General features: G+C 40.2%; 1 protein-coding gene across 6 annotated transcripts in view; it reads left to right on the top strand.

Moving 5' to 3' along the window:
* Positions 1 to 27,524, top strand: part of TMEM117 (transmembrane protein 117) — a 253,739-nt gene that overhangs the window by 83,385 nt on the left and 142,830 nt on the right. The window contains exon 1 of one of the 6 annotated variants that reach the window (XM_067564171.1): positions 1,110 to 1,766. The exons of the other annotated variants lie outside the window; for them this stretch is intronic. The gene's annotated coding sequence lies outside the window, so the exon portion shown is untranslated. Of the gene's footprint in view, positions 1 to 1,109; positions 1,767 to 27,524 lie in introns of those variants that run through there. 6 annotated transcript variants of the gene reach the window in all.

The raw sequence follows: 27,524 nt of genomic DNA, 5'->3' as shown, positions 1-27,524 counted from the left end.
ATTTTTGATGTCCCAGCATTAATATTGAACTTTTTTTTTTTTTTAGAATTAAGACTATACTGCAGATTTCAAGGCAAATCCTTAGCGTGTGCAAGTTTCCATGATGGAGCTATGACAATCTACACCAGCTAAGGATCTGCCTCTTTGGTTTCGAAAATTTAAGTTAATGTTTTTCAAAATATCTCAAATACTCTGTTTTTCAGGGCAACAAATTTAAACAGATCCGCCATGCCTAAATACACAAGGTAGGCAGTCATGCAGGCCAATTGTGTGCGCGCGCTCTCTCTCTCTCTCTCTCACACACACACACACACACACACACACTCACACCCCAAACTAGTGATACATTCTATATCTAGATTTTACCAAACCAGTAACAAATGTGAACTCCTGGGTCACTCACACTAGTCTTACCATGGACTCTGGTTTCTGGGAGATAGACTTTGTGGTCTATCTTGCCACCCAGGACATAGTGATGAATGACCACTTATACCAAAACTCACGAAGTATTCAGGTTGCTTCCAGCCCCAAAAGACCATTTACTTACTCCAGATCAATTGGTATCTTAGATCTGACAGTAAAGATAATTCCTGTAGCCAATCCTTTAATAAACTAGTTAAAGGTTTATTAATCAGGACAAAGAAATAAGAGAGTTAAAGCAAGCAAGCATATAACACAAATGTGTTGCATTCTAAATTCTGAGTGACAGAGTTGTAGTGATCTGTCAATTTAAAATGTCAGGGCAGATCCAGGTTGACCCTGGGGATCTCTGCTTTAGTTTAATGTCTCTGGTCCTGTGAGAATTAAGACAGCAAAGAGATGAAAAATCTTTATGTCAGCTATTTTTATTTTCCTCTTCCAGCATTCAGTAGGAGAGGACGAGGACTTCTGCATATACTTCTCTATTAGTAGATGGGGCAATTAACAAAGCTTTTGCCTCATGATGGCCCACTTAATTTTTGATAGTCCTCTTTGATGGGTGGTGTAGTGAGAAGGATGATTCCCATGCCTGGGTTCACAAATTCAAAGCAAACATTTTCAAAATTATAAAGCAAAACTTACATATTATCTTGTATCATTGTGATGGGATGTCTGCCCCCACACTGGCATTTAAGGGGTTAAAAGTAGCCCATGGGCAGCAGCCAATACGAGAGAGACTGGGAGGAAGAGCCAATCAAAGGCCAGCAGGCCATATAAAAGGAGTGGTAGGGCAGTGCAGTCACAGGCTGGAGCGCAAAGAGGGAAGGCTGTGTCTCTTACAAGCTGAGAGGCCTGTGGCACTTGAGACAGTTTTATTGCTGGGAGTGGGTGAGGCTGGGCAGAGAAAGTGGTAGGGCTGGGGAAAGTGGGCAAGGAAGATAGCAGCAGGGAGAGGAATTCAAAGTGCAGCAGGAGGCTGTGATGCACAGGGTCCCTGGGCAGGGATCTGGAGTAGTAGGCAGGCCCAGGTCCTTTCCTCCACCCCTTGCCACTGAGGAAATGGTAGAATAAGTTGCTGCAGGTGCCACTGAGGAAGTGGCAAATGAGATACTGCAGTAGCTGCTAAGGAAAGTGGCTGGAGTCCTGAGGAGCTAAACCTCCCCCAGAAGGGGGAACACGGATTGGGGCTTGGCCAAAGGACTGAGTCACGAAGAAGGTGTTGTGCGTCCTAACAGCTGCAGGAAGGGCCACTGGCAAATTGGGAGGAAGAGTGACAGTGCGCAGACTGGGGATGTTGGTGTTGGCTTGAAGCTAATCCTCAAACAACCAGCAGGAGGCACGTGGCGGTGAGTGCAAATCTGTCACAATCATGGAATACAGACATTATGTGTCAGATTAATGCATGCAGCAATTTACAAGCATTTAATAGAGTCTAAACATTAAATACACTTTTATAAGACTAATACTGTAGTGAACAAAACTAACACACAGGCAAGCTGGTTTGATTTCCTGCTAAGAGTCTGTCAATTCTTGCTAACATCTGTGGCCTTAGCCAGATCTGGCACTTGGTTCAGCAGTGACACCCCTCCCAACACAAAACTGGTGTAGGAAGGGTTGTCAGTGATGCTCCAGAATATGCGGCAGGGTCCCTCTTTTCTGGATAACATGTCAGCCACTGCATTTTCTTTCCCCTTGATATAGACTATTTCCATGTCAAACCTGTACAGCCAGACTCCAATGCAATAATCTAGAATTGGTCCCTTTAGCTTGGTGTAACCACATTTGGGGGGAATGATCTGTCAAAACCTGAAATTTTGTATTACACTAATAAGGTTTAAGTTGCTTAATAGCCCAAATGATGGCATAGTTTTCCTGCTCAATGACAGTATAGTTCTGTTCGGTGGGGGGTTAGTTTTTTACTCAAGAAGGCAATGGGATGCGTCTTGTTTCCCACCCCATCATGCATTAGCACTGCACCTAACCCAAAGTTAGAAGCATCAGTACAGAGCATAAATGGTTTGCTGAAATCAGAACTGACCAAAACAGGCTCTTTGGACAGTCCTGAAAGCCTTTTTCACAGGCCTCTGTCCATACCACCCAATCTGGTTTCCCCTGTTTTATAAGGTCTGTTATGGGGCCACAGTGTCACTAAACCTCTTTACAAACCTCTGGTGATAGTTGGCCAGAGCAATAAAGGATTGGACCTGCTTCTTGGTTTGTGGGGCAGGCCAACTCTTAATAGTTTTTACTTTTAAAGGGTCAGGGAAAGCAAAACCACTGCCCACCCTGGGTCTGAGGATATCTCTGCAGCTCCCATTTTGCATTTGGAGACCTTTAAGTCTTTGTAACACAATTCCCACGTGATTCAAGTGGTCTTGCCCGAGCTACTGAAAATAACCAAGTCATCTGTATATGCCCTGGCAAAGCTCTATAACCTCTGCAACACTTCATTGACAAGACCCTGAAAGGTAGCCCCTGCTTGATTAATCTAAAAGGCATAGTCTTAAATGTATATAAGCCAGGTTCCACTATAAAATTGATTTTTCTTGGGCATCAGCATCTAAGGGAATTTGCCAGTACCTATGAGTCAAATCCAGCGTGCTTATCAATTTTGCATCTTCCCTTCCCCCCTCTCCCCCAATAGTTCCAGTAGGTCCTCTATTCGGGATGTGGGGAATGGGTCAGGTTGGGTGATAGCACTGAACCTCCTAAAATCCACACCAAATCTCATGGATTTATCCTTACACCCAGGGGCTTTTTGATTTAGTAATTTCCCCCATCTGCAATATGCTATCTAACCCCTACTGGGATCTGTTTCTGCATTTCTCCTTTAGCACAATATGTCTTGCTAGGATTAGGGCTGGACCTTGAAGTTTCAATAGAATGTACAATCCTATCAGTTATACTTGGCCAGTTAGAAAATATCTGTTTGTGATGCTTCAAAAGGGCTAACATTTCCTGCTTCTGGGAGGGGTTTAGATCCTCAAACATCTCAGTGCTCTCCAAGATAATCTTTTTCCTGCTCTTCCTGACTAAATCAATTAAAGGGGCAGTAAACGGTCCCTCATCAGCACAACAAATCACTCACTCCCATATCCCTTTTGTAGTAAGCTTTTCAATCTGTTGACATGTACTGTTTGTACAACTCCCTTGCAATAGGGCTTCTATACACTATAAGTGACTTCATTCACTCTTTCCATCGCCCCATAAGGTTCTTTCCAACAATCCTGCTTTTTTTTTACTCCCTGGAATTAGTACCAGCACCAACATCAAATGATCTTTCTTCAGCATGCCTGCTATACCAAGGCTTCTGAGATTCTTGACTTCTTTGAAGGTTCTGTTGCGCTAGCTCCATCATGGCCTGTAAATTCTCTTTAAAATGAGTGATGCTCTCCTACAGGCTGCCCTGTCTCCTCAATACTGCCCTCCCAAGAGCCTTGAATCAAATCTAGGGGTCCACTCACCTACCTTCCGTATAGCAGATAAAAGGGGGCAAAGTCAGTAGAGTTTTGGGGAACACTTCTGTACATATATAGCAAATAAGGGGGTAACCCATCCCAGTCATTCTCGTGCCTGATGTCACACATGTTTAGCATAGCTTTGAAAGTTCCATTAAATCGTTCCACTAGATCATTAGTTTCTGGGTGATAGGGAGCAGCCATTATATGCCTCACTCCACATGATTCCCATAACGTTTTTAAGACTACAGACATGAAATTTGCACCACAGTCTGTCAAGATTTCTCTGGGAAAATCTACTCTGCTAAAAATAGTGAATGAAGCTATAGCCTCCATTTCAGCTTCTATATTAGATAGCGCTGTGGCTTCAAGGTACCTCTTGGCAGAATCGACCTCAACATGAACATTTCTTTCCATTCCTGGAAGGTTTAGTGAGGGGACGCACAATAGCCACAGACACTTGGGCAAACACCTCTTTAATGATGGGCAGAGGTTGCAAAGGTGCTTTTCAGGGTCCCTTCAATCCTTTATGCTTCTGACATAACTCACAACTCTTACAGTAATCTTTTACTGTCTCAAACATGTGAAGTCAATAGAAATTCTGTTTAAGCCTGTCACAGGTTTTCTCCCCTTCTAAGTATCCAATGAATGGATAATCATGAAATAATTGGAGCAATTCTCTTCTGTGTTTCTCGGGTACAACTACCTGCTTGCAAACCTCACCAGGGCGTCTCTTTTTCCTTATATAAGCCTCTCTATACCACACACTTCCTTCTACCAAAAATCTACCTTTTCCTTCCCCAGATGGGGTATAATTCTGAGCTGCAACCCGTCTCCTGGCCCAGAGAAGGGTCATCTTGTTGACCCTTCACAAGCTCCTTTTGAGCTTCACTTAAGTTTAGAGCAGACTTTTGCACAGCCGAAGAATTCTCAAATTCCTCCTCTGAAGCCAAGCTCCTACTCTTTGTCACAACGGACAAAGGATTGAGGGCATTCTCCCTGCCCTCCCAGCTTTCCCTGCTGTCCACAGACAAAGCAGGTGAGTCAGAGCCATATTCTCTCTGCTTGGACATAGTTATAATGTCATTACTTATTAAAATATCAGCAAGAGCAAATTTCTGATGCCTACGATAACATCACCCTTAGAATCTTCCCACTCAAGATGGATTTTAGCCATGACCATAGTAACAGAAAATTCAGCCAGAGCTAAATATTTAGATTTTTACAGGGGAATTCTGTCTTCTTCCTTTACTAAAAACCTTCCTTAACCGAAGTGACCTGAGACCATGTCCCTCCAGCCCTTACATTCAATGCCATTCAATGTAGCACTCTTCATAAACTTTTCACTACCTTCCCAAAACTCAGTCTTAACATAGCTCATTGGACCATCCACCTCCTCTACTGTTTCCTCTGGGGCCACGGTAGTAGCAGTGACACTCACAGTGGGGGTTGTGGCTGCAGATTGTGGGATGACCTTACATTTGAATCAATTTGGTTTCACATAGCTAGGAGCACCACAGTGATGACAGACAAGGGGTTTTAAAATCTGGACTCCCTTGAGATTTTTTATTGAAATTGGGGTTAGGTTTATTCTTAGACTCCTCCGCCCTCTTACATGGGGAACCGAGAAATTACACTTCCCTGGGGATTGTGCCCCCCTAAGCTCTTGACTCAATATATTCATCAGCAATTTCTGATGCCTCCAAAACTGTGGAAGGTTTTCTTTGTCACCGATGGCAACTTTTACTTCGTCAGTGACCATCCACAAGTATTTTTGCGCCATCAGATCAAACAGGTTTTCATAGTTACCTTTCCCCACCCCTGTTATCCATTTTCTCATAAAATTATACATTTTATGCACATATTTGACATGAGTGATATTGTCAGACATTTTAAGATTTCTATACTTCAAATCGATAGGACTCAAGGGTAATCTTAAATATTTTCAGTACATTTTCTTTACATTTGTTATACAATTTAGCATCCTTCTCCTCCATGTCATTAAAAACTTTTCTTGCCTTCCAGTTAATCTGGTCAAAGGATTGGCATCCACTTATCCTCTGTAATCTTGTGGATCCCATGTAGTCTCTCAAACGTGGACAGGAATTCCTACATACAGTCAATCTCCTATTAAATTGGGCAGGCTTTCTCCCACTCCCTGATGCTGTGGGGAGGTGCTTTCACTGGGTGAGTCTGCTGCTTTTGCTGCTCCAGTACTTTGAGCTGCAATGTGTGAGCTTCCATCTATCTCTGGTATGCTCTCTCCTCTGCTTGTAGTTGTTCCACATGCCTGTGGTGAGCTTTTGCCTTGATTTCAGCATTGGCTTTGCATCTTTGGTAGGCTCTCTCCTCTGCCTCCTCCATTTCTTTCTTCTCCTTCATCCGGAGTTCCACCAGCAGCATCTGGTGCTCATGTTCTTCCTAGACTGCCTGGAGCTTCAGCTGAACCAGTTCCGCTGCATTGGTCTCTGTGGCATCTGGGGCAGTGAGGTGCTCAGACCCTCCTCTTTGGTCAAAGTCTATGAGCAAGGCTCTCAGTTCATGATTTGAGGCTTTCTTTTCATGGGATATTCCTCTATTTTTACATAATTTGTCAAGGTCTTTTGAGTCAAGACTTTCATATGACTGTGACTCACTCATTATGACTAATCTTTAACTTTTAAAAACTTGCAATATCAAATTTAAAGTTTTCACAGCACTGGGGTTATGATTAAGGTTAAGATTCTGTCATGGTTATTTTTAGTGAAAGTCAGGGACAGGTTACGGGCAATAAATAAAAATTCATGGAAGTCCGTGACCTGTCCCTCACTTTTAGTAAAGATAACCATGACAGAATCTTAACCTTAATCATGACAAAATGGAGCTGCCTGAGGGGATAAGCGCTGCAGGGTAGGATCATAGGATCACCCAGTCGACTTGGAGATCAGGGCCCCCTGCCACCCACGGTGACTCAGAGATCTCCACAAGTCACAGATTCCATGACCTCCATGACATAATCTTATCCTTAGTTATGATCTATAAACCCAGTTGACCTGTGGCTTATGAATCCTGCCAAGAGTACACCAATTGTCATGCTGTCTGGAATGGCCCATGACCATGAATGCCTACCTTAGGGCAGACTGTCAAAACCAGGGCAGACATCCCAAGCTGGTGACATATTCTATAATTAGATTTCACCAACCAACTAACAAGTGTGAACTACTGGATCACTCATAACAATTTTACCATGAAGTCAGAGACAGTCCCCTTAGACTCTCCAGTCTATCTTGCCACTTAGGCAACATGGGCGTAGTGATAAATGATCACTTACACCAAAAATCACAAAAAATTCAGGTTGCTTCCAGTCCCAAGAGATCAGCCACTTATCCCAGTTCAACTGGTATCTTAGATCTGACACCAAAGACAACGCCTTTAGCCAATCCTGTAATAAACTATCTAGAGGTTTATTATCTAGGACAAAGAAATAAGAGCGTTAAAGCAAGCAAGCATATAACACAAATGAGTTGCAGTCTAAATCCTAAGAGTGATAGAGTTGTAGTGATCTGTCGATTCAAATTGTCTTCCAGAGCAGACCCAGTAGGATGTGTGTACATGTGGAGGGGGTGGGCTGGAGCACAGGCCAGCCTGATAACTGAAAGGGGAAGCTCAGAGAGCATGCACAGAAGTTTTGTACTAGCAAACAGGCTTGGTTGCTAGCATGGAATGTGCTTGTAGATACTTTAAAATAATGTTGTTATGATACTTTGAGTTCACATACAACAGCACTTATTTGGTACCCAGGATTTCCCTCCATCTCTTCTGGGCTTTTTCCTAAAGTTCTTTGAAACTGTTCCCAGTCATATGTGAAATTACCTTGTTCCGCTCCTGCTGAGGGCATTCATTGTTCAATATTTGATTCTTTTTCCTGCCCTCCAGTACACAATAGATCTCTCCTGTTTATTTTTTAGTCAATAAATAAAAGCGGCTTTTACCAAACAGGTTGAGAGTTCAGCATTTTTCACTTTCCAGAGAGCATTTAAACATATTTCTGAAGAACCCGTTCACTGGTTTTCAAAACACTGCTTGCCGAGATGTGAGAGAGACTGGTTTTCTGGGCTGGAGCCTCGCAGGACAGTGTGCCACTGTAAGGCAAAGCAGCCCATTTTGCATTTAGTTAACCATGAGGATGTCACTATCAGAAATTGTTTACCATGTTGTTGTAGCTGTGTTGGTCCCAGGATATTAGAGAGGCAAGCTGGGGTAGGTGACGTCTTTTATTGGACCAATTTCTGTTGGTGAAAGACAAGTTTTTGAGCTTACACTGAGCTCTTCTTCAGCCCAGAAAAGCTCTGTGTAAATTCAAAAGCATGTCTCTTTCACCAACAGAAGTTGGTCCAATAAAAGATACTACCTCACCTACCTTGTCTCTCTAATATCAGGAATGCCAGACACTGACAAATAAATAATAATAATTTTAATAAAAATCTATGTCACTGTATTGTAGATGAGGGAGTTGAGGCAACATAAAAGATTCAACTTCGGGAGAAAATCAATATTTAAAATTTCTTCTCCTTCATTGTTGCCAACAAGCAGTTGGGTAGGTAGGCTTGTGGATGGAGTGAACTTTAAAAGACCTTTGAAAGTCTTCTGGTGATTAACAGTGTCTGAATTTTGGTTTGTTTTGTGTAGCCTGTTTTGAAGATGGACTGCACTTCTTTAGTTTGAAGATTTAGCATGGGGCTGGGCTAAGATAACTCCTATGTAAGTGCTCAGTCTAGAAATCAAAATAAACAAAAGGTCAATTCAAAATCTGAATACAGTCCTTGGGTATTTTCACGCCTAATACTCTGGCCTGCATTCGGCCTTTCAAATGTAATGACTTAATAAAAGAAGGTGTTATGTAAGAGTTGACATTAACACCATATTCATATAAAGTCATATGGAATACATATCAGAATGTACTTTAAATCATTCCCCCTTTGTTACCCTCTCAAACAAAAGTGAAAAGTTGGGCAGAAAATCCCTCAACTGAGGTCACAAAGTTTCTGGCAAATCATTCCATCAAAAGTTAAGGATTTATGGTATGATGACCCTTGAAATCTAAGAATATCCTGAAATCTGAAGAGAAATCTAGCGCATTTGGGGCATTCACAGAAGGCCAGTGAACTCAAATCAAGGGCATGATCCTCCCCAACCCATCTTGCCTTAGCCAAATCCTTTCCTCCTTGTGGATTTTCAGGAGAGAGTGACTTGTCAACCACAGTCAGCCATGCTCTCAGACAAGCAAACCAAGATCCCTTCAGTGAGCAAATTGCCTGGAAACTCTGGATGGTGTTGATTTACACCAACTGAGGATCTGGCCCTCTGACTTTAAGCTCATACAGTTTCCAAATCCCAACATGGAAAAACCTGCATATGGTACCACATAGCCCCATGTGTATTACTAAATATTAAGTTATGGTTTCATCGAGCACGGTTCCTTCATTTCAAAGTATCAATTGAATATTCATTAGAATAGGGAATGCTCTGTTCTCATGTTGCTGTTAAAACCTGAGGGGGGTGTGTAATGCAAAACACAACAGAATGTAGCAAAGGAGATTGTAGTGAGTAAGAGTATTATAAAGTTACGTAACTGAGTTAGAAAAGTGAATTCTGGGTAATGAATAAATGAAATCTGGTTATGCCATCTAAATATTCTTACTACAGTTTCTACTAGCAGACTTTTCATTGGGGTTCTCTCAACAACATTTACCACCAAGTTGTTATGAACACTTCTCTCTCCATTCCCTCCCCCTGGTTTCCTTTAGCTGACAATGCAGATCAGAGCAAGCAGATATACAGTACAGATATGGTATGATGGGAATGTAAAGTGAGGTTTTGAAAAGTCTGTTGCAGTGCTTTTAGATAACATTGTGAATTCAAGGGGCTCCTGGTATTTTCACGTTTGTATTTTAGCGGTACCCCTCCTATCCAAATCTCTCCTTTTTAAACAAACCTATACAAAAGAGGAAAGGCCAGTTTATACCAAAAGTCTACTTTTTATTTATTCGTTTGTTGATTTACATAGCACTCTTGACAGCTCTGACTAGGTGCTTTCCATCAAATATTTATTTTTTCCTAGTGTCCTAAAATAGTGGCTCAATAAGCCATCAGTAGACTGCCCCTCAAGATGTAGCCTGTCATACACCCAAATTAAAAAGTTTAATTAATTATCAAATGTTTTCTCAAAAGCCTGACAGAACAGTAAAATGGTCTTTTTTTTCTCTCTTTCTCTCTCTAATATACACATATATATGCATATAAACAAAAAAATCCTAGAAATTAAAAAAAAAAACCCAAACTAGTTACACATATGCCCCCACTCATCTCATTTACATCTTGTTTGCCATCACAAATGTACATATGCTGTGGTTTGTATTTTGTAAATCATGTATGAAACTTAACACCATTTTTATTGCATGTCATTGTGCAGATATATAGTATAATTTTCATTTTTTGTCAGCAGAGCACTAAATGACAGTCAGATGCCTGAAATGTGTACAAAGGAACATCTTGTTATGGTCTGCGGTTCCCATGTGAGAACTTGCAGTGCACTCGTTAAAATTACAGCAGCAGAATAGCCAGAATAAATTGCCACCAAGCATTTGACTATGACACTTACATATGTTTTTTCTTGACATGCCTCTAGACATGTCACTGTAAATTATCCATGAAGATCAGAGTGATGGCATTATGGACTTCAGTTAGTGGTCCAACCTCCTACTTAAGCTACATGGTCATAGCCTAAATGAGAGAGGACTGAGTGAGACTTGCAAAAGAATAGTTATATTGTTGTGATATGACAAATTTGAGACGCATACAATACTGAGAGTCTCCAGGGATTTGCAAAGAGGAAGAATAGGGCAGTGGGTGTCATTGTAATTATACTCAAATAATGCAAACATGTAAATTCAACTAAAAAATCATTACAGAAAAAATTACAATGGTGCAGGTCAAGGTTACAACCAATATTACAGCAATGCAGTTCAAGGTTCAATGGACATTTGACTGATTTTGTTTCAATTATTCCAAAAAGTAGGTATTTTAAACTGTGTTTAATACCTTTTAAGATCCAGAGGGCTGAGGCACTGGTTTCAGGGTCTAAGGCAACTGGGTTGTGGAGCCCCACATTCCAAAGAAGGGTGGGAGATACAAGGGCTGTTGCTGAGTATGTGCCTAAGAAACTGTGACTCATCTTTGCCCAGACCCTATTGGTTTAGGAGCACATGGGCTCCAATGACCATCCAGAGAGGGGGCTGGGTCAGGTTGTGACACCAGCTAAATGTACTAGTGGCAAAAAACCTGATAGACCACTTCATACCTAGTAAGCCTGCAAGCTAATGGTATCTTATTTCCTTAGTAAACAGTGGATGTCTGCATCCCTCATGCAGGGTGGCAGCATAGAGGGAACCCAAACCCACCCTCTATGGTTTCCAGCATTGATACCCTAAACCATTGGGCTATCAGCCTTCTGTATCACAAACTGCCTTGTTCTCCCTTACCTGGGCCTCTTCCTGTATACTCAGCCAGACCTCTCACTCTTTAATGGAGTATTCACTCCCAGGTCTGTGTCCCTGGAGTTTACCTCATGACTGCCCCTTGACTGCTTCATATCTGCCATCAGGTCTGTTATTAGTAGAATCATTTTCCCCTTCACTTGCAACTGCCAGCCACACTGAGCCGATGGAAAGAGAAGTGCACGCTGTTCTCTTTGTAAGGGGAGCACAGCTCCGCCGCCAGGAATTCTGGCTCTCAACCCATATTTCTCTTCAACCCCTCTCATGCCAATTCTGACCCTGTACATATTATGTGACAAAATGCCTATGAAACTGACAATCATGGCTATTAAAAACTCCAAGGCTGAACCACCAATGGTCACAGGTACTGTTCATCGTAAAGATTTTGAAAATACTTGCATTAAAATATGACTCAGTGAAATAAGTGTTTTAATACAAATAGCAATTTTTGGATTTCCTGGGGTGAAAAGTTTCGTATACCAGAGAGTAAGGGCATCCTTCTCCATCTGATCACAGAAGTGTATGCCACAAGAGTGCTGACCTTTCTACAGCTAACGGTGTTATGAATGAGTTTAAATTGGGCTTGCTGTTCTTTGTCATGTCATCTTCCTTCTTGTTTTTCGTCACTTCTGTCCCTTTTCCCTGCAGTCTTCTCTGTTCAATGTTTTTGTCCCTTTCTTATCATTTATTAAACCTACCTCCACTGGGAGGAAAAGGCAGCTTATCTCCAGGATCACAGCTAACACAGTCAGCCTAAAAGGGTCATCCCTGGAGAATGATATCTGTGTCTTGGAGAGGCTGTTGTTTTCAATAAAGAGATGTGGTGCAGAGTTCGACCAGGTGGAAAGAGAGTTCCATTTCTGTTCCTATACTGGCTGGCCCAGGAAACAGGGAAGCACATTAGTGCCGGGTCACTAGGCTGACTATAATTATTTCTTTCCCAAGAGATTTCTCTCAGATTCAGGTCATCAGTAAAATGAGATGTCAGGAAAACAATGACTCCTTGGGTGAAACTTGTTGTAGTTACAAGTACATACTAACTGATGTAATGTGAGTTTAAATCCCTCTACATTTAGATATTTTGATAAAAGTTATATAAAAGTTATATAAATGTTAACTAGATTTAGATATCTCAGGTTCAGTAATGTATATTTTGTGTCATAAGGCACTGTAGCTTTGGAGGTATTGTATTGCATCACTGTATGCTGGTATGGTCATTTTATTCTTTGAAGAGAAAGTGGCAGTGAAAATTAGCCATGGTTAAAATTAGCAGACTGGCAACACAGAATTGTTAAGGAAGCTTTGTTTTTGTCTGAAGGCGTAGCAAGCTGTAGTTAGTTACTCATTAATGTTTCCCATAGAGCCTTTGAATGAACTTCACCTTGCACTAGAAGGGGGCATGATAAGTGTAAGCAGGGTCCAAATGAGATCTCCCCTGACATCTTGTGATAAGCTGGGGAAAAGACCTCAAGAGCAAATTATTAGCATAGACATACCTATTCCGCTTAGGTGAGCAGCAGATAGAGCTACTTTGCCAAAATGATGAATTTTGGCTGGTTTTGGGTTACAAATCACTCTAGTATTTGAATGCAGGAGTAATGAAATGTTATCCTTACTGTACAAGTAAAGGACAGCAGAACTGTGTTTAGCATGCCCTGACTGAGGGGGTCACCCTAAACTGAATCTTGCTTACTGAACTGGACATAGGAATGCCAAAGCCTAGTGAAGAGGAAAGTGGGTAGGAACAAGTAATTTCTACTTGGTGGTCAGAGTCCTAGACAACATTTGACCTGCCCCTCTCCAGAGTTTAAAGACAGAGCTGACTAGACTCAGTTGAGATTCCTTATTTCTGGTTGGTGATTCCTGTAGTGAACATCACTGTCAGGTCTAGAGGCTAAACCTTAGACTGTGAGGGGATGGCATTGCAGTGAAAAACAACAGAAACTGCCCTGGCAGGAGTCCTGCTGAAATCACTGAGAGCTGAATTCACTAAGAGCTGGGTTAAGTGGCAGAATCTCAAAATGTGACATTGTGGGAGCAGCAAGTAGTGGTGGCCAGCGGTGGCAGAGAGACGGTGGTAGCTATGAGCCAGTTGCAAAGGCAGCAGCAGCAAAGGCATTGCTCAATGCCCCCTCCCCCCTTCCAAGGGTGAACCCACCTCTGAACTCTGGGTCTTTGCTAATCAAGGATCAGCAACTGAATGCAGTGGAGGGAGAGAGGAGTAGTAGTACATTAAGAGACATTTGTTTGTCAGACTTTCACACCACAAACTGAGAAACTGAGGCAAAGGACGCTGCACAATGCACTGTGGGTTTGCTTATGGTCGCATGCTTTTGAATCATGGTTGTGGTGTTTTCCCAAATTAATGTTGAGTTCCCTTTTATTAAAAGTTTTGTTTTGTTGTACACAGACTCAGTGCTTGCAAAAGGGGAAGTATTGCCTTTTAAGGGCATCTAGGAATGGTGTTAAATTTTACCTGATTACCGGGTGCAGGCTTGAGCCAGTTCTGTGTTTTTAAGAGGAACCCCTAGATATTAAATGAGTCCCTTGATGCTGCCAACTCCACCTGGCAGAAGGGTTACATAAAGAATAGGTAGTAAAATTATTTTTCAGTCTTTTGTGCTGGTGCCACAATGCCTGATTGGTCAAATATTGTGCTGTTCTTTTGGTGTAGTAGGTAGTTAGCAATAACAGACTATCGCAGTTTATAAATGATATAAGTCTTTCTTGGTCTCTGCTCCAATAGGAAATACCTTTTCACAGTAAGCCCTTTACCTACAGTTTTCTAATGGTTGCTTGTGCCTATCCGAAGGTTACACAGTTTTGCCTTAATATAAATGGCTATAGCTAATAAGCCTCCTTAAAGATTTAAGTTTTGAGAAGGGACATGAAAAAGAAGCTGGTGTAGGTGTGGTGAACTGGAGCAGGAAGAGAATTCCAGGCACAGAGAAATACAGGAAAGCATGGATGTAGGTATGGGAACATGATGTGAAAGGGCCTGAAGATGAGAAGCTTGAGGTGTGTGAGGAAAGCATAGGTGTGCAGCAAAACCAGACAAATGGAGAAGTAAGAAGTGGAGCCTATGTTGCCGAGGACCTGAATATTGTTGTAGCATTGGGCAATGTGCATTACTTTTATGGTGTCTTTATGGATAGCTTAAGTTAGGTGAGTCTTGGAGAGGTCAGTGAAGCTAGTCAAGGCCTGTTCAAGACCCGGACAAGGGTTTTCATGGTGTCAAAGGCCAGGAATTGGTGGCTTTTGGAGATGAAACAATAGGGCTGAGGGATTATGGGAAAAAGGAGAGAAAGGAGGAAAGATGATATTAAGGATTGAGCCTCTAGGACAGAGAAAATGATGGAGTTGTTGACAGTGATGAAAAATAGAGGGGAAGAGGAGGAGTTTAGTGCCAAGAGGACTGAGGAGTAGTAGATTTGAACCTTGAACTGTTAGACTCAATAGTCTGCGTAGATTGCACCACCATATTTAATATATAGCAAACTGGAGTAGTGATGTGTGTGTTAGGACTTGGCAGGCCACATCTGGGCACCTACAGTATGTTTGAAATCATTCTTCTGCATGTCTCAAAAGGCTCAGCCCAGGAGGAAAGGAATCAAAGACGACTTTATGGCTCTGAGGCTCCTCCAGGGGCTGGAGTGATCTACAGCATAAGTTATAGCAATCCTAGGGGCTGCTTTAATTCATGGTAGCCTCCCCACTGTAGCCTATGGCTGTTCTTCAGCCCAGAATAGTCAGAGTGATTGTACTGCAGTCAATTCCCCTCATGCCCCTTGCTCTACCATAGCATACTCCTACATGGGAGGCCTGTGTAGGGCTGCATATGCCAGCCCTATGTTAGTCTTGCATCAGGACTGTTTTCTTGGGGCTGTTACTAACACTGCACACTGTTGGAGCAGTGTACATGGACCGAGCCAGGGCCAGGATTGGGTCCAATGTCTGTTTGTGGAAGGAAAAGTGACTTCCATTTATTAGGATAGGACAGAAGCACATCACAACACCCAAAGTAGAGAAATAAAAGTGGATCATAAAGTGAAATATTTTTTGCATAGTATCTCCTCTATTCAGCAGGTGGCACATTGTAACTAAAAAGGCCTTATTCTGTTTGCTACACAATGATGTTGCTCTGCAGGACCAGGGAGAGACAGTATGATGGAAAGTACTGTCCTTTTAAGAATTTCTGCCTGCCTTTTATTTATTGTAATTCCAAATAGATAACAAGCCAAAAATATTACATTGCCTTTGCTTTTCTAAATAGTAAAAAACCCTTTGTCAATCTGCCTCTGTCTGCAGAAGGAGTGCTATCAAGCCTGGCAGGCCAAAATGTGACCTATTTGTGTTTTTCATTATGGATGCATGTACTAAAAGCTTTTCCTCACTGTGCTTGTCTCTTCACAGAGAGCCGTCTTATAAAATTTTATCTTACTACCTGTAAGCAGAGCCAGCTAGAGAGGGACAGTCTGCCTTGAGTGAATGACCTCTGCAGCAACACAACTGGACACTGAGAACTCTGGGGTGTTGTTCCCACATCCATCGTTGTGCTGCTCCTGCTGTTATAACCGTGCATGGTACTAAAGTAGTTAAAAGAGATACTGAGTCAAGAAACAGTACTTCCTCTTCTCCAGTAGGTTGTGAGCTTAAGAGAGCCCCTGCATGCTGTGTGAATGGGCATTAGATGGTTGAACTTCAAAGGAGCAGAAAGTGCAATGCTGCAGCAAAAAGGGCTAATGTGATCCTTGGATACATGAACGAGGTGTATTGGGTAGGAATAAAGAGGTGATTTTACCTCTGTATGTGGCATTGGTTAGATGCTTGAATACTGCATACAGTTCTGGTGTCCACATTTTATAAAGACTTGAAAAATTGGAGAGGGTGCAGAAAAGAGCCACAAAAATGATTCCAGGCTTGGAGAAAATGCTTTACAGTGAAAGAATAAAAGAGCTTAATCTGTTGAGTTTATCCAAAAGAAGTTTGAGAGGTGACTTGATTCCTTGTGTATAAGTACCTTCACAGGAAAAATACCATGTACTAAAGGGCTCTTTAATTTAGCAGAGACAGGTAGAACCAGTGGCTGGAAGCTGATGCCAGACAAATTCAAATTAGAAATAACACATACATTTTTTACAGTGAGTGTGATTAACCACTGGAGCAAACTACCAAGGAGAGTGATAGATTCTCCATCTAGTGATGTCTTCAGATTAAAGCTAGATTCCTTTCTGGAAGACATACTGTAGTCAAACACAAGTTACTGGGCCCAATACAGGGGGAGCTGGGTGAAATTTACTGGCCAGTGATATACAGGAGTAGATGGTTCTTTCTAGCCTTAAACTCTATGAATTTATGAAAGTGACTGTATGGGAATGAACAGAGGTCTGGGAGAAGGAGAAAGAGATGTTTTATGGAAAGGGGGAAGAGATAGGGTTACTATTACCCGCTATAAACATAGATGGGATAGTTTGGGTTTGGAGGCTGTCCTGTTGGCCTGAAGGAAAAGGAATGGAGACAGAGAAGTCAGGGGGGAAAGAGTAGAGAAATTAGGGTGGATGAGAAATGATGGGATAAAGTTGCTTCCATTTAATTTGACTTCACTATTGAAGCAGATACAGAATGCTGGCTCTTTATGCCTATGGCTACTTGACAAGTCTTTGCTAGTGAAACCTGTTAGTGGCCTAAAATTTCCAACCCCTGATTAAAATCTACCATTTGTTGTAATAATAAAACAACAATGCTACAGTTCCTTTAATCTTCTAGGCATTTTTCAGACTTTATTTAATTCACCTCAGATCACCCCTCTGATGTAGGTAACTAAGTATTATTATCACCATCTTGTTAATGGGGAAAATTACTGAATTGATAACTTTACATATTTGGCTTATATTTTATCTTGTCCCTTTCTGATGGACTAGAATAGTTCTGAGTCAAGCCAACAGTCATGAACTGTTTTTATGCTAGTTTCCTTATTATTATTATTATTTTATTTTGCTAAACCTGTGATTTGTGGGAAAATACCTGGTTTATAATGAGATCACATGAAAATAACAATAATGGGGATTGGGAGAATGAAAAGTGTTTACAACCTTTACACCATATATTGTATGTCCATTATATGAGGTGAAGGGTGTTTAGTTTGTAAATAATATGAGGTGATGCTGACGTGGTTGATGCTGAGCTGATATTTATACTACAGATTTAAATACAGGTGCAACGCTAGCTAATAACTCCAATTATTCATTGAGTTTGTCCAACTGAATAATCAGTGTCTATGGCCGTATGTTACTTATCAATGATATTAGCATGAAAATAAAATTTTGCTTAATAGTTGTACTTGTGGCGTAGTAAGTGGAAGAACCTTGAAAAGAGCAGTGGAGAGAGAAATGAAGTCAAGGCAGCAGTAGTAAGGTGCAGCAAAGAATACATTAGCTATACACACTACTGAGACAGCAAGGATCATGTTCATTCCCTCAAATTGTTCATCTGAAGCACTATACTTTATTGAAATATAGGCCAGTTCTCAAATCAGACTTCTATAAGGCTGTCAAGTCTGCCATGTAGATGAAATATGTAAACTATCAGGGACCTCACCTACCGGCAACTACAAATGTAGCAGCATCTTATCCTCACCAAGAGACATTATGACAAGTTCCTAGGGAGATAACAAATAGAAAATATCTAGCCATGCTCAGCAGGAAGAAAGACTTAATATTCTTAACCTGCTGAAAGCAGTACAAACAGTTCGTGAAAACAGTTGCTGAAATGAGTCACTTCTGTATTGTTTTCTTGTACTGAGTCTCGTTACGGTCTGCAGCATTGAAGCAAGATGTTTATGCAGATAAAAATGCTGCAAAGGCCTCTGGAGTTCTTTCTCTGAAACATTCCCAAATGCCCTATTGCACTTCATCTTTGGATTTTTTTCTTTGGGCAGGGAAAAGAAAAGGAGAGGGCTTTTTGTTTTGTAGTGTAAATGAAAATAGCATTAAAAAAAAGCAAGTTCTTTTGTTTCTCATCAGAACTACATTTAGATGGTAATGTAAACAACCAACAGAACATTCTCTAATTGTGACTAGACAGAAAACAAATGTGTCATGTTTCAGTATAGAGTTTGATTAGAACACTGCACCTTTATGTTGATCTGAAGGGACCCATACTTTTTGTAGCCCTAGGGCTCATTTGAAATACCATCTGCTAAATTATGTTCAGTCTTTTTTGTGATGAGGATTTTTCTGTCTACTAGGAGCTAAAATTTAAGCTAATTCTACTTATGATTGACCTTGAGATGTATGCAAGAATGTCAACTCTTCTGATTTTGGCAGACTCCTTCAATGGAGGCAGACGATTTCAGCAGTATAATTTTATTTATTCTGCTGCCTGCTCCAGGTGGTTTCCTTGGTCTATATTCAGAATACTCATTTTAAAGAAAACAATTTCCTCCTCAACTAGGCAGATTTGCTGGGTCAGCAGCTAGTAGTTCACTTTCTGGTACTGTAATCCCTAATCTAAACAGAAAAAATGAACATAAAGAGGAGAGAGAAAAAACAGAACCAAAAGAAGCAATGAAAAGGAGTATAAAGAGAATCAGAAGTCAGAGAGAGAGAGAGACAGACAGACAGACATGCAAGGAGATAAAGTCGGAGAACCCTCAGATCTCTAGGGCTAGGAGTGACAAAGTAACACCAGGATAAAACCAAATGTGTATAGAGTGCCAATTAATGCAAAATGCAATAAAACAGAGAAAATAAAACAATGAGTTTCTTCTTTTAGGACCTGAATCAGAAGAGCTCTGAAGAATCTGTTTAACCATATGTGTAATCTCATTGATTTCTTCATGGGACAACTCATATGCTAAAAGTTAAGCATGTACTTAACTGCTTCATTGAATTGATTCTTTATTGTGGAGCAAACCAAGGTTATAATGTGTACATTTCTTTCTGTCAGTAGTTTTCCAAAACAAGATGCTCTTGACATTGAGATGTCTGAGACTCTTTAACACTATTTATCATACTCTGCAGCAATTTGTTTTCTTAATATGAGTTAAGCATTATTATTATTTTATGTAGTAATGCTAGTACCCGATAGAATAAATTTAAATAAGCCCAAGTTAAAAACAGTTGATAAATTCTAGCACTCCAAAATACAGCATGATAGCTAAATAACGTAGGAATGATTTTCCCCACCTCGATAATCATTATCAGTATTGTTAGTGCTCCCACAAGATGTAGTAGTCAGAACAGGATGAATTCAAAACATAGGGCCAGATCCACAGCTGGTGTAAATCATCTTAGCTCATTGACTCCAATAAACCTATGCCCATTTACACCAGCCAAAGATCTCAGAGTTTAGCAACATGGGTAAATACTCTTTGCTTTATTTGGTTCACATCAAACTCTTTAAATTATCTTGTAGCTGTATGTTGTAATCAGTAAATGCAAAGGGCATGTGTATGAAGCTGAATGAAATAAAGTTTTATTTTCAAGTGACATCTCCAAAGGGAATTGCAATTTTCCCTAGTAACTTATTAAATTTATTTTGACATCTGATTTTGAGGTAACTGTAGATACATGGTGACTTTGTAAGTTAAAAGATAAAGGTGATTGGCTGAGATTTTCAGAGCAGTATATTGCACAGTTGAGATTTTTGAGTATCTCAACCACAGTGTGTACAAACTACCATGGCTATTCTTAGTCATTTAAGACTATGTGAGACCATAATTTTTAGTAATTTGTGCTTTAAAAGTTTTGTTATGAAGGTAATTTGGAATGAGATCTTCTTAAAACACAAATGTATCTGAATCCTGTAACACGGTGTTTTTTAATTAAAACCTTTTTTTTAAACTTTTGACTTGTTTGGTTAAATTGGTCGGAAGCTGTACAACTGAGCTTCTAGAATTACTGATGATAATTACTTTGAAAGCAAATGGCTCCCAATGGGATCTCTTTGGAGGATGGAGTGAGTCCAAGATATGAGTCCTCTGGCTGAGTTAGAGTACACATAAATCCCTAATCTCATCAAGCAGGTTATTTTAGGGAAGCCTAGTAGATTAGTAACATGATGCCTCACAATTCCATTAATGAAGTCCTGTCTGAATAAATTAATGAAAAACATACTGCCTTTTTATGATTTTGAGCTCAATTCACAGGTAACATAGTTGTTTAACTCATTGGGAATCATTTTTGATATTGTTGATATTAAAATGACAGTACATTTGGTTATCTTGTTATACAACCTTTCTTTTTAATGGGCATGTAACTCATTTGTTGAAAGGGCAAAAGTAACATGTGATTATTTCCAGACAGACTATATTGCAGATGATTTAGGGCACAGTCCTATGAGCCCTCTCCTTGGCTTCAACGGGAGTTTGGTGCATGGATGGCTTGCAAGAACAAGACTCTTGGTTTTGAAAAATGTTCATTTTGAATTCAGAGTAGCTTTTCTTCCAAGAACAGCATAATAAAAGCCTGTTTGAAATTGTAGCAGAAATCAACGAACCTAACTGCCTCCACGCAGAGGAGACATAATGGATCCTTTTAAACAAAACGCCTTCTCCACCTACTGATGCAAATTTTACATTTTAAAATTGAAAAAGCAGTACAAGAATGTAGTCAACCTTGTTAGAGAAGAAGCATGCTGCTGCAGCAGGAAGAGAAATCATGTCCGGTAATTTTAAACATGAGTGACTTAAAGTCTTGTTTCCAAAAAAAATTATTGCATAGAAGTGAAATAAAGCTGGGTTGAGAGTCTCTCAGGCCTCACTAAGAAGGTTTGAGCACAAGTGAGCCACATGCCATGACTTATTTAGATGTATCTGACAGTGTTGTTTGGAACAATTTTTATAGTGGGGGAGTGCTGAAAGCCATTGAACAAAACTGTAAACTTTGTATATGATGGAAACCATTTCAAGCTGGGGAGTGCTGCTGCACCACAGCGTGCCTAATTTTATCACCTCTGGTGCTCCAACAGCAGTGCTCAGACTTCAGCAAAATACATCTTAACTATGGAATCTCTTCAGTTTGCCTTAGGAATGCCTGTACTCTATTCTCCATGAGCCGATGTGAAAATGTCATCAAAGGCAGAGAGAATAAGACATAAGGGGAAGAGATAATGAACAGCAGAGCCTTTGCATGTATGTAACCTATATGTGTGACAAACTAACAGTCAAAAAGGGAAAAATGAAGGCTCTGAAACTAGAGGCAATGCTATGTGCTGCTTGACTTGGTTTTGCCTGCTTTGGCTTTGGTCCATCCATCCATGTTTAAATGTAACTTTGTTTAATTTCTCTTTCTTACGTCTACATTTTTCCACCCATGCAGAGGACTCAGTTTTGGGAAGGTCCCACCCAGTCATAGAATCAGCTGGCTCTCGTAGCAAGAGGAAGCGCAGCTGACTGGATTAACCACTCCAGGCAACATAGATTAAGCCACTTCCATCCTCAGAGGAAGCTGCACGCCACCTTTTCCCACTGAGACACTTCTCGTTTTAGCATCTTGACTCTTCAAAGACAAAGTGATGAGTGTTATAAGGCAGACAGATATAGTCCTTCTTATGCAAACCCACATCCCCGATCCTCAAAGCCGCCTTCTCTCCTTTGCAACCTGTATTCCTCTTGATTGAGGTGGCAGTTGGGTCTCAGAAGTGCTGCTTCAGTGAAGTTCCCCAATGATTCAATCCTGCTGCCGTTCTACAGCCATTGCTTAGCTTTTTATCTACTGCCCCAGCATTGATTTCTAAGCAGCTTCCTCTCCTTTCCTTTCCTTCAGGAAAGCTTTTCCAGCCCTCCACCCAGCCCTCACAGCTGGCGTCTTTCTCCTGCATTGATCAGTCACTGAGACAACACGGCTGTCTTTAAGCTTTCCTTGCATTCGGGATCACCCACATCTCAGAAGGCCACTGGATATAACCTACCGATGGGTTGACCACAATGAAAACTTCCTATACATCTTCAGAAACAGCTACAGAGCATGTCTAGTAATTGACCTGGTTTTGTGTGATTTTTGGTCCTTTCTAACTGAGTTGCCTTGCCTTCTGAACATGTACGGAGATAGAGTATTCCAGCTACAATCTATGTCCCCTTCCCACTGTTTTTCCCGTCTTTGGGAGAAACAAAGTCAAATACTGCAGTATAAAGCATGTGAGTTACAATAACACTTGTGTGTCCTCTTTAGATAGTCTCAACTCCTCAACACATTCAAATATTAACACTTGTACATGCAAAATCCATTGTCCTGAGTGTGCAATTGCAAGTGTGCAGGTGTTAGACTTTATAAAGGGCATGGACAAACTTTAGCAGTTTAAAAGGATTTTTTGAAAAAATTACGTTAACATGAGCTGCTGGTGCAATTCTCTGGCTAGGTGGGCTAACTTGGTCCTTGGTGGTATAAACAGGGGAACACCGGGTTTAAGTAGGAAGGTGTTAATAACACTGTGTATTGCATTAGTGAGATGATTACTGGAATACTGTATCTAGTTCTGATGTCCATGCTTTAAGAAGAATTTTGAAAAATTGGAAAGGATTCATAAAAGACCACAAGAATGATTCAGGGTTTGGAAATGCCTTATAGTGAGAGACTAACATTCAAGTTTATTTGGTTTATCCAAGAGCAGATTAGGTGGTGACTTGATCGCGGGATAACTATCTACATGGGGAAAGGATTCCGATAGTAAAGAAGTGTTTAATCTAGCAAGGGCATAATAAAAGACAAACTCAGAGTAGAAAAAAGGTGCAGATTTTTTACAGTGAGAGTAATTAACAACTAACTTAGGGATGTGTTGGATTCTCCATCACTTGAAGTATTTAAATGAAGACTGGATAGCTTTCTAAAGGATATGCTCCAACTCATCCACAAGTTATGGACTTGAAGAAATGTTATGATTTGTGTTATGTGGGTTACTCTAAATGATCATAAAAAGGTCTTGTCTGACCTTGTTAAAGTATAAATAACCTATTAAAGCCCCCAACATTTTTAACCAAGATTTTGGGGATTTTTTCCATTGAAAATAAATTTTTAATGAAAAATGTCATTGAAAAGTTGAAATCGGGAAAATTTCTATCCGCTGTCGTCAGCACGGAGACAGGTGCTAAATTATGTATGCACAAGGCTTCATACAAGTAAAGTCTGAAAATCTTGCTGCAATTGAACAAACTCAAGTATAAAGCAGCACTCACTATTCCCCAATGGTATACTTGTGAACGCCTAGTGTTTTCACTCTATAAGAAAAGACTGAGCAGTGCAAGGCTTCTCACAGGCCCTGCAAGGTCTGAAATGACAACTATACAAATATCTTCTCTTCTCCCAAGATTGATTCCTCCACTCTGGCCATGGGAATAACTACAGGACTGTTCTCATTCCAGTGGATGATACTGGGTTCCTTAAACTCCTCAACAAACATATTGAAAACATACATATACGAGGATTTTCTTCTGTAACCACTGGCTCTGAGATGACTTATATAATAATTTCCAGGGCCTTCTCTTTGTGGTTAAAATCCCTTTCCAATAAGAAGCCTTGGTACAAACCTCTCCACTCCTCAGGAGAAGATAAAAATATTTCAGGCACATTCATTATTACTTTAGTCTCATTTTTGATGTTTGCTGTGTCATGACAAGTTTTTTCTGTTTCTCAGGCCAGGAGAAATTTGTAATTCAGCACATTGGACATAGTTATGTGATATTACGTTATATATCAGATATTAGTGATATTATGTTATATATCACTCAAGCTTCCTATGCTGTGCAGAATTATTTGGAAACTCCTTAGAGAAAGTATTAAAGAATTCTTGGCAGCTGCAAGGATTCTAGGAGCCAGCCTTTCAAATAATGTCAGATTTTTACCATCTCAGTCCTACAATCCATTTGTTCTTTTCCCACCTCTATTGAAGGACACCCCAAGACTCTTTGTGGGAACAATCTCTCCCCATGACATCAAAACCATGCTGGTTCAGAGTGCCGTTCTGTGCTGGGGGATGTCTGAGGTGTTGTGCATACCAAGGTCGGTTCTGCTTAAGACAAGTGGGCACTACTAGTGCTATGGGAGGGATGAATGATAAGAGCTGTGGCAAACTCCACCTTCTTTTTCTAAATATCTCTTCTCTTCAACTACGTCAAAAGACTAATGATTGTTCAATCCATTCATAAATTTAGAGGACTGGGATCAACTGCGACAGTCTCCATTGAAGAACAAATGATTCCATCTTCCTTCATTCAAAATTAACTGGAGACTTTTTTTTCTAATCTAGAAACCCTTCCTCCATTGAATATACCCATAAGGGAAACAAAAGTTTTAAATAGAAAACATACTTTTTCTAATCCAGGAGGTAATCTCAAGGATTACCAGTTTCCATGTGTCCCATCTTGTAGGAATAAAATTGTAATTGTAACCCTGTAGCTTAATTCAGAGGTTTTTAATTGTAATTGTAACCCTGTAGATTAATTCATAGCTTTCAATTCATACCCTTATTTGTGTCAACCTCTATATGGTTATTATTGAAATCGTGTAACATTTGAACTTCTCTCAGTCATACTCCACATTGTGAATATAAAACCCCATTTTGACCTATGTACTCCATCTTGTGTAAAAACCCCATTTTGACCCTATGTACTCCATCTTGTGTCAAACCCTTTCTAAACCTTTAGATGAATAAGATAGTTATCTGAACAAGGAGAGTGTATGTGTGTGTGAGTCAGACCCAAACTGCCAGCTTGTCTTGATGAAGTTGTCCTGATGAAGTGTGAAGTCCATCCTAGGCTGAAGAGTGTGAACATAGCCCCAAAAAGCAAAGAAGGATCCACCCCAGAAAAACTTAATCAAACTTAATCAAAGACATCAAAGAACAAGCTGAAAGTCACGTCTGCTATTGTACCAGCAATCAAGGGTCACAGAGAAGCGACGTGACACAGCAGAACTGAAAAACCTATAAAAGACTGGGTGAGATTTCAAGGCTTTGGGGGGAAAAACAGCGTTCTACATATCATCTAAAGAAGAGCGTCGGTGCGCGCCCGACAAGGACCCTGCTCTCCTCGTACCCAGCTTCCCTGGCCAGGTAGCTGCCACGAGCCACGAACTCCAGCAACGAACCCTAGCTACGATCTCAAGCCACAATCAGGACTGGTAGCTATATATAACTATAGAACGCTTTCTGGTATGTTTGGGCGCGTGTATGTGTGTGTGTGTATGTGTAGGTTTAAGTTAGTTATTACTTTAGTTTCTGTCAATAAATGCGGCATACTGCCTTTTCCCCTTGAAAAAGATCCCGAGTGCTTAATTTTGCACAACAATCTGATCAAACTATTTGGACTTTCACCTGGACTCCAAGCACAAGTTGCTGTATTGTTATGACAAAATGGGCACTTAAAAATATTAAGCTACACTTTTTAATGTCACAATTTTAGACAGCTGCTATTTTAAATTAATTGGTTTCTGCTAAGCGATGTGGCCTAATGATAAGTAACTAGACAAAAGAATGCTTTAAACTTGTGTACATGTAAAAGGGGAAATAAGTAAAATTAGAATTGATTAAATCCAATAAAATATCTAAAATTAAAATAGCTCAAATGGCTGAAAATTAAAAGTTCAATGAACTTTCATTTTGGGGAAAAAATCCTTTTACTTTCTTTTGTATTCAAATAAATTATCTCAGTCATGGTTTTCACCTAATCACTGTCATATATCATGGTTGTATACTTTTTGGGGGGGAATGGAAGTACCAGTTATACAATGAATCTTAGCTCAGCAGTAATTTTTGTTCAGATTAAGCCTGCCAGTCCCTCTGTTTAGGACTTACAGCAAACACAGGAAGATAAGAGAAAGAAAGAAAGAAGAAAGAAAGCAAGCAAGCTCCTGTCTCTGATGTTCCTTTAGTGGCATGCTGCAGGCATGAGATCAGGATATCTCATTCACTCATTCTCTGGATCCTGGCTTACTTCTCCAGCTGGTGCTCTTTTCCAACAGATTCTCTTTCACAACAATAGAGAACTGTTCATGTTTCTATAGCTGGCCATAGTAGTTCTGGTGGCATAATGGATTTGAGTCAGTTCTAAAGTTGGTCAAGGTTGGAGCTGATTAGACAGAAGACAATCAGGATAGGGAAATAGAAAAGAATAGAATGAGGTAAAAAACTGTGTACTAGAAAAGGTGTAGTGTGAATCTTAAACATTGTATCCTAGAGGTTACTTAGGACCCAGCAGTCCTGTAGAGAAGTCCTGATCTGATCTGGACTTGCTGATCTGTCATATAGTTTCTGTCATTCCTTAATGGCCTATTTATGACCTGGAAAAGTTCTCAGGCATATAAATGTCCACTGACAACCAGAGGCCAAAGATGGCGGTGTGATGAATGAATGCCTTAACCTATTTGTGTTCGCTTACAGAAATGTTCAGAATGGCAACAAATGGTCAATCATTATTGGCCAGTTCAGATGTCCAAGCAAAGATGGTTTCTAGGTATATCTAAATATAGGTATCTCCTTCTATTTCAAGACATTTTTAATCATTATGATCGTAATTACTTATTTAGCCAGAGATTTCGATGACTCATAGCATTCTCAATCCAAAGTTAATTAGCACAACTTTTCTTTGTTCTGGGTTTTTCAGTAACATCTTTACATAAAAATATGTTTATTGTCAAGGTGGCTAGAAATCATCAAAAATTTTCAAAATTTCAGTGAAATTTTTAATCAATTTGGAATGTTGATAAAAATCGAAGCAAAGCAGACATAGGAAAAATTTGGACAAAAAGATTTTTGCACAGTTTCTCTCTCCGTTTTTGATGTCCTTTTTTCACCTTTCACCAATCTTATCTTAGTTTAAAAATGTAAAGTCATAAAACATACAGATTTGAACATAACATTGTGAGTCATAGAGTTTAAGGCTTGAAGGGACCATCAAATCATCTAGTCTGATCTCCTGTATATCCTAGGCCACCAAAAGCACTCAGCACCTGCCCACTAAACCTAAAACTGAAATTAGACCAAATTGTGATTTTTTTTACCTTTTGGACTTTCTTCTACTTCCAGTCTTTTTGAAGCTGATTGTGCAATGCAGTATCCAAGCTGCAAAAGAGGATATGCATATTTACCATGGTATCTTAATAACTCAAGACTCAGCGAT

Source organism: Emydura macquarii, unplaced genomic scaffold (assembly GCF_026122565.2).
Source record: "Emydura macquarii macquarii isolate MOO-44397 ecotype Brisbane River unplaced genomic scaffold, CSIRO-AGI_Emac_v2 contig_2636, whole genome shotgun sequence".
NCBI classification, from domain to species: Eukaryota; Metazoa; Chordata; order Testudines; family Chelidae; genus Emydura; species Emydura macquarii.
The sequence above is the reverse complement of the archived record's forward strand: the minus strand, read 5'-3'. Positions and strand labels throughout refer to the sequence as shown.